Source organism: Quercus lobata, chromosome 4 (genome assembly GCF_001633185.2).
Source record: "Quercus lobata isolate SW786 chromosome 4, ValleyOak3.0 Primary Assembly, whole genome shotgun sequence".
In the NCBI taxonomy this organism is placed as follows: Eukaryota; Viridiplantae; Streptophyta; class Magnoliopsida; order Fagales; family Fagaceae; genus Quercus; species Quercus lobata.
Genome location: NC_044907.1, coordinates 9,208,952 through 9,216,548, shown reverse-complemented (window position 1 = coordinate 9,216,548; position 7,597 = coordinate 9,208,952).

The following is a 7,597-nucleotide window of genomic DNA, read 5'->3' as shown; positions in this document are numbered from 1 at the left end:
CCAAAACTACTCCCTCTTTTTGTCACGAATTACAAAGGGTAAGAGTGTCAAGAAGATATCTCATCAGCAAAGCTAGCATCTCCATCATCATCATCTGAAGCATCATCGTCATCACCATCATCATCATCCTCATCCTCAGAAGCAGAAGCCACAGGAGAAGGCGGTGAAGGAGTAGCCTCAGGAGTAAAGCCACCCATAGACGCCTGTCGTCGTGCAATACGACTGACACGAACGTTCACCTGATACAACTCCATAGAGAGTGTATTGAGGCAAGCATCCATGCGCTGCAACTGCGCCATAATATCTCCTAGAGACATATCACTCAAAGAGGAAGGAGGAGCAGACGTGGATGGAGCCGAACGGGATGGAACTAAACGAGAGGAAGGAGCTGCTGAATCTGACTACCGCGACCAAAGCTGGGCCTCGCTACGTTTAACAGTAGCATAATCTATGGCATACATAACGGTAAAATGGTCGGATGAGGGAAAAGGAACAGAAAAATGGCGTAGAATCCTCGTGATAGCGGAAGGAAAGATGAGCTTATCACGGGTCGCCGAATCTAGATGAACATCTATAATAGACAAAATGAAATGAGAAGGGAAGTCTATGGTAAGATGCTCAAAAAAAGACAACAAAAACTGAGCACGAGGCTCTGTGATAGAGTTATAGTGAGAGAGGGGATGCAAAACAAAAGTCATCACCATGTTCATGAATCTAGGACCTTTAGCAAAGGGTTGACATGGTGTAAAAAGACGCTCACCCCAAGAAGTAGGGCGCTCACAAAAAGTAGACATGAGCTCATCCCTAGACATAGTCCTCAGACGCTCATAACCAGGATAGTCAGAAAACTCTATCCTAGGAAGCCGAAGCACATCTGCAACTAACTGTGGTGTGATAGGAATGCGCGTACCTCTAACGCGAGTGAAGAAAAGAGGTACTGACCGATCAATCCATGCATGCTGGAGTAGAACTCTTAGATAAGCACGAGAGGACAGGTGACTAGGGCATCACACAGTGACTCCCATCCCCTACTGTGAATGACAGAGGGAAGGTCGGTGTCTGCAAAATCTGTCAAGATGACTTGGCGTTCCATATGAATGCCTCGTCTAGAAAAGTTCTCCGAAAATGCCTTAAAGGCATCATCATCACAAAATCGGATATGAGATAAGGTAGGATCAGATGAAGAAGCATCGGAATGAAGAGGGTTCCGAGCTGGAGTGGATTTACGTTTAGGTGCCATAGACACGACTAACGTAAATACCAGAGAGGAAGAGAAAGAAAGATAATCAAAAAAGTCCCAAACATTTTCAAATATATCAAATATATTGAAAAGAAGTACGTATGCATAGGAAATGCATGAACATGTGACATGCAAAAGAAATTGCATCATGGGCTCAGCCCAATCCAAACCTATTAGTACACAACCATATAGCACACATCTAAATGCATGGCAAGAACATTATAATGCTAATATGATGCAATGTATTAGGTTTTAAACACATTTAAGTGAAAACCCAACCCAAAATTTCAATGAAACCTCATCAATTTTGAAAAACCCCAAAAATTTCATAAAAACCCCAAATCCTAAGTTTCAAAACATGAAATACATGAATGAGAAAGGATTAGAAGCTTACCAAGTGAAGAAAAACTTAAAAAACTTTGGAAAATCCTTGAGAACTAAGATAGGAGTGAGATTGGAGTGTTTGTGGTAGAGAAATAGAGAAGTATCGAGAGAGAGATTGATGGAAATGATATCCGGATCGTGCAGGGGCTTTATATAGGAAAGCCAGTAATTCTCGAGCGATGAAGGTATCGACAGGTATCGAGGGTTCTATCGAGGAGGTGTCGAGAAAATATTCATCATCAGCTGAGGTGTCGAAGAGGTATTGAGGATCAATACACCAGTTTTTAGAACAGAAGCTCGATCGATCCACCAAGTATCAAGAAGCTATCGAGCATACAGACCCAATCTTGATAGATCCACCGGGTATCGAGGTGCAAGCAAGATTGCGACAAGAAAAGCTCAAGGAAGCTCGACAGATAGCCAGCTATCGAGGAGGTATCAAGGAGGTGTCGAGCCAGCTTTTAAAAACAGTTTTTCGAGATGTGAAAAACACAAAAATGAATGCAATCCAACATGCAACCCAACCAACGATCCAATCAACATATTAAGCTCTTAAAATCATCTCTCAAATGAAAATTTAAACACATAGATCTCCACAAACACACACACACACACTAAACAAGTCTAACCAATTTTATATTTTAAAAACAAGTCTAGACAGTTTAGTGAGCATACATTAATACATGTAAAACCTCGTGATGGCCAAATCACATTGTACCTGCACATGTATCAAGAGTAGCAAAGAATATTGCGTGTTGTGTGTGAAAAACATCGCTAGATTGCATAAGTGTATGCAAGTTATGATGATTTGAGATATGAGAAAATCACTTTAACTCACACACAATCATAACTGCTTGATAGGGACTATCACCTTTGAGGTACATCCTATAACTCCCACATCTCCTAGAATACACGCTTGCAATCATGTTCAAAGCATTTTTGATCTTTTTGCTTTTGAATTTTCTTTGCATATTTTTCTTTTAAACATATCATGCATGGGCTTATTAGAGAGAGAAAAGAAATACCCAATGATATTTGACATTTAAATTTTGTTATGCCTAAGCACACAAATGTCATTGACACTGCACTTTTGCTATGCCAAAGCATACAGTTGTCTTATTATAATTGACGGGCAACAGTGGTGAGATGGTTATTTATGCCTTTCTCTCAGGATTTTTTAGTCCTTTGCGTCAAAAAAAGTGATATGCATGTTAAGTTTAAGAGACAACTTAATCGTACTCATCACAAACACAAGCCACAAAACTCATTTGCTTAGTTGTGCATAGAGATGCTCATCTAAGATACAAACGATACAAAGTTTAGAAGACTTTGTTTCAATTGCCATCCAAGGTACATAAGTACCAATGTACAAAACACACACTGTTTTTGTATTTTTCTAATTTTTCAAAAAAAAATTTAATTTTTATAAAAGAAAAACAAAACAAAGCAAAAACTGAAAAATAACCAAACAAAAACATGTTAAACAAACAAAGCATAAAAACTAGACTGACTCAAAACATGAAAGCAAAACACATAAGTAATGCACACACAAAAACATGAAGAGAGAGAAAAGTGATAGAATCACTTGGAGCCCTTTTCCTTCAACACCTTGGAAGAACCTTTCCGTCTAGCAAACCCTTGAACCGCCAGTGAAGGGAAAGAATTAAAACCATTCAAGTTCGAAAGGAACATGAGAGATTTGAGAAGATTACTAAGGGGAGCGAGAGAGGATTGAAGCTGATTCTGGTTCCCAGATGTTATCAAGCCGTTGCTCTGTTGAGTGGCAAGCCACTTGTAGCAATTTGGTCCAGTATAACCGACAGCTCCACAATGATGATAGAGATGCTGCTGCTTCTTTTGTTTAGACTTTTGAGAGTTAGCCTTCCTAGCCCTAGGGTTTCTAACATCTTTCTTCTCAAGCTTAGGGGGTGCTCCTAAGATAGATTTACCCTTGTCTAAGTTCTCACTAGTTAATTCAGTTTTAACATTATTAGCAGGAGGAACAAAAACAATAGTACTAAAAGAAACAGTATTAAAGGAAGAAAGACCATACCATAAGCCTGTTCGATCTGAAGCAGATTTCTAAAGGCTTAGCATCTCATCCAGCTTTGCGCTTGAAGTTCTCTCCAAATGAGCTCTAACTTGAAACAGCTCCGCTTTAAGCTTCTTGGTCTTCTCAGTTAAGAAATTGTTCTTGAATCTCAGTGCTCCAATAGTCTGATTGGCTTCATCAAACTTTGTGGAAAGCTCCTCACGATCAAGTTCCACATCACTGAGCTTCTTGGTGGTTAGCCTACATAATTTCTCATGCTTCTCAAAAAGCTTATACAACTTCTCATAGGTTGTATGGATGTCATCTTGATCATCCATCTTCTTAAACTTAGATTCCACCAGTTCCTCTTCTTCAACCACATCTTCAACAATCCTATCAGTAGAATTGACCGTGGCCGTGAAGGCATTTAAGATTTCGTCATCCTCATTGTCAGAATCATCCTCAAGCTCAGTGTGGCTCAAGGTAACAGCAAGTATCGTGCTCTTCCCAATACTCTTGAGGTATGTAGGACACTCATGCTTCATGTGACTGAAGCCTTGACACCCAAAGAACTTAGGTCCTAAGGGAACAGTGTACTGACCACCTTCCTTAGCATCCTTCTTCCCTTTGTCTTGGCCTTTAAACTAAGAAGAACTGGATTGCCTGTGGTTCTTGTTGAAACCTTTTCCATTGGCATTCTTTATAAACTTCTTGAACTGCCTAGTGATGTAGGACTTCATCTTGGAATCTTCATCATCAGAAGATTCATCTATTTCACCGCTCTTGGCCTTCAGTGCCATACTCTTGCTTTTACCCGACTTGCCTATTCTTGTCAACCCTAGCTCGTAGGTCTGCAAGTTTCCAACCAGCTCAGTCAGAGGAATCTTGTCAATATCCTTTGATTCCTCTATTGCCGTAATCTTGGCATGAAATCTCTCGGGCAGAGATCTGAGCACTTTCCTCACAATCTTAGGTTCAGGAATGGTTTCCCCAATATTGAAGGCTGAGTTCACTATGTCCTTTAGCTTGGCATAGAATTCATCGAAAGACTCATCCTCCTCCATCTTTATCTCTTCAAAGCTTGTAGTGAGCCTCTAAAGCTTTGAGTCCTCGACAGCCTTAGTACCTTCATAGGTTGTTTAGAGAATGGTCCAAGCCTCCTTGGCAGTTTCAGTGGAGGATATCTTCTTGAACTCTTCATTGGTGATAGCACTGAACAATGCATTCGAAGCTCTGCTGTTGAAGTTTGCCACCTTAATCTTGGCATCATCCCAATCGGCTGGTGCTTTTGTAGGCTTAGTCTAGCCTATCTCCACAGCTTACCACACTTTCTCATCTAAAGACTGCAAGAAAACTCTCATGCGTACTTTCCAATATGCATAGTTAGTGCCATCAAATAAAGGGGGTATGATTAATGACTATCGTCTATCCATGACAAACAGGGGTCAATGGATCAACACAGTAAAGATTAAACCCTGATCAGAGTGTGTCTACTTTGATACCACTTGATAGGCCGCAAACTGAATGACTCCTTGTGATAGAAATTAATTAGCCAAGTTATTCATTAATCAATTTATCATAGAAACACGTGGTAGTACAAACAAATCACCAATAAACTAAATATGTAGCAGAAAATAAATAACACGGCGATTTGTTTACGAATGGGAAAAACCTAATGGCAAAAACCCCACCGGGTGATTTTCAGGTCACCACTCCCGAAACTTCACTAATATCACAACAAGCGGTTACAAGAAAAGGAATCCAAGTACCTTACCAACCTACAGTTGAACTCTTATCACAATACTCAATTAGACTTATACTGTAGTGACAGCTCCCCTTTCAGATGCATGACTCCCAGTACGTGACTAACCAATTACGCGAATCCCAGTATGCGACTTCAATCACCAAATAAGAAGGTTGTTGACTGCAAAGTTCTTCAATTCATTCAAACGATGAAGATCAAGAAGATGCTTGGTCACAAAACCCTACGGTGCACATACACAGCAACTTCTTAAGGAGAAAGAGATGAACTAGGGCAAGAACTTCGTCTTTGGTCACAATTTTCTTGAACAGAGTTTGCTCAAAACTTGTACAACTTGTGAACACTTTGATGGTCCTTAAACTGATCCTTTTATATGTCTAGGTTTAGGAGAAAAGAAGGCCCAAAGACATATTCACGGATCCTAAGAAAATCATATTGAAATTCTGAAAATCTTAAACCTCGACAGATAGAAGGTGTTGAGTAGCTGTCGAGCAGGTGTCGAGCACACCAAATAAAGAACAGCTTCCTTAAGCTCGATAGATGCAGTTGTCGACTAGCTATCGAGCTTTAATGATTTTGCACTCTAAACTTGTTTTCTTGAATAGACTTGAAAGCTTCAATACTTGATCTTGAAACAAGGTTTTTTAAAGTATTTAAAACCTCCTAAATTTACCCAAATACAAGTAAAGTGCATTTTGTCAAAGGATAAGCCAATTACATAAAATCATGACATATGTTCTTAACAAGTGAAACACATATGTCCTAACAGCAAAGTTTATTGTAGGCTTCTTGAAGATCTGCATCCTCAGAGAGTTCCCCATCAAATACACTTTCATTGACTACAACTGTAGCAGTGAAAGTAATGAAGTTTCCGTACTCGTCACAACCAGACTCATCATCAGAAACTTCACCATCACTAAGGGTTACAGCCATAGCCTTACCTTTAGACTTCAAGTAAGGCATTCAGATTTCATGTGACCATAACCTGGACATCCAAAACACTGAGGACCCATAGAGTTATTTGAAGATTAATCTACTTTTTCTCTAGGTTTGTCAGTGTTGTTAACCTTAGTGGGATCATTCTTCCTAAAACTTCTAGGTTCAATAGTGTTCTTATCTCTTACCCTTCTGTTGTTATTTCTAAGGAAATTCCTAAAGTTCTTGGCAAGGTAAGCAATCTCTATAGCAGAGAGCTCATCATCAAATTCACTAACATCAACATCATCAACTGACTTAAGAGCCGTTGATTTGGATTTGCTAGTCTTAGGTAGGTCCAACTCATAGGATTAAAGAAACCCTACAAGTTCATCAACAGGGATGAAGTCCACATCCTTGCTCTCAGTGATGGCAGTCACTTTGGATCTAAAATCTTCAGTCAAAGATCTAAGAATCTTCCTAACAATTTTAGGTTGATCATAGATTTCATGCAAGTTATATGCAGAATTAATAATATCATTAAGTTTAGCATAGAATTCATCAAAAGATTCATCATCAAACATCCTAATGCTTTCAAATTTAGAAGTTAATTGTTGCAATTTATTGATTTTAACTGTCTTTATGCCTTCATGCACAGTCTGGAGGATATTCCAAGCAATATGAGCAACCTCAACATTAGAGTTTCTCTTAAATTCCTCTATAGAAACAGCGTTAAAGATAGCATTCATAGCTTTGCTATTGAACACGGCTGCTTCTTTTTGAGAAGTTTGCCACTCACTAACAGGAGTAGTGGGCTTCTCCCATCCGTATTCGACAGAGTTCCAGACTCTCTCATCAATTGATTTCAGGAATGCTTTCATCCTTACTTTCCAATAAGCATAATTATTTCCATTAAAGTGAGGAGGAATAATAAGAGAATGTTCATGTTCCATGACAACAGGGGTCAAGGATCAGCTCAGTGATCAAAAGATCAACAATAAAAGAGCAACCTGCTTTGATACCATTTGTGAGTTTATGGACCCCTTAAAACACAATTGGATTAATCTAGTTAATTAGCCAAGTTATTACTTAGTCCAAATTCCAGATCTAGGTTATCACAATTAAATAATCATATCATGCATAGCAGTGGAAATATAACTAACACAATTATATAATGACCCAGGAAACCAAACCTGTAAAAATTTGGGGAGGATTTAACCTAGCTATCCTTAAGGTAAACTGGAATTCACTATGAAAGAATCAA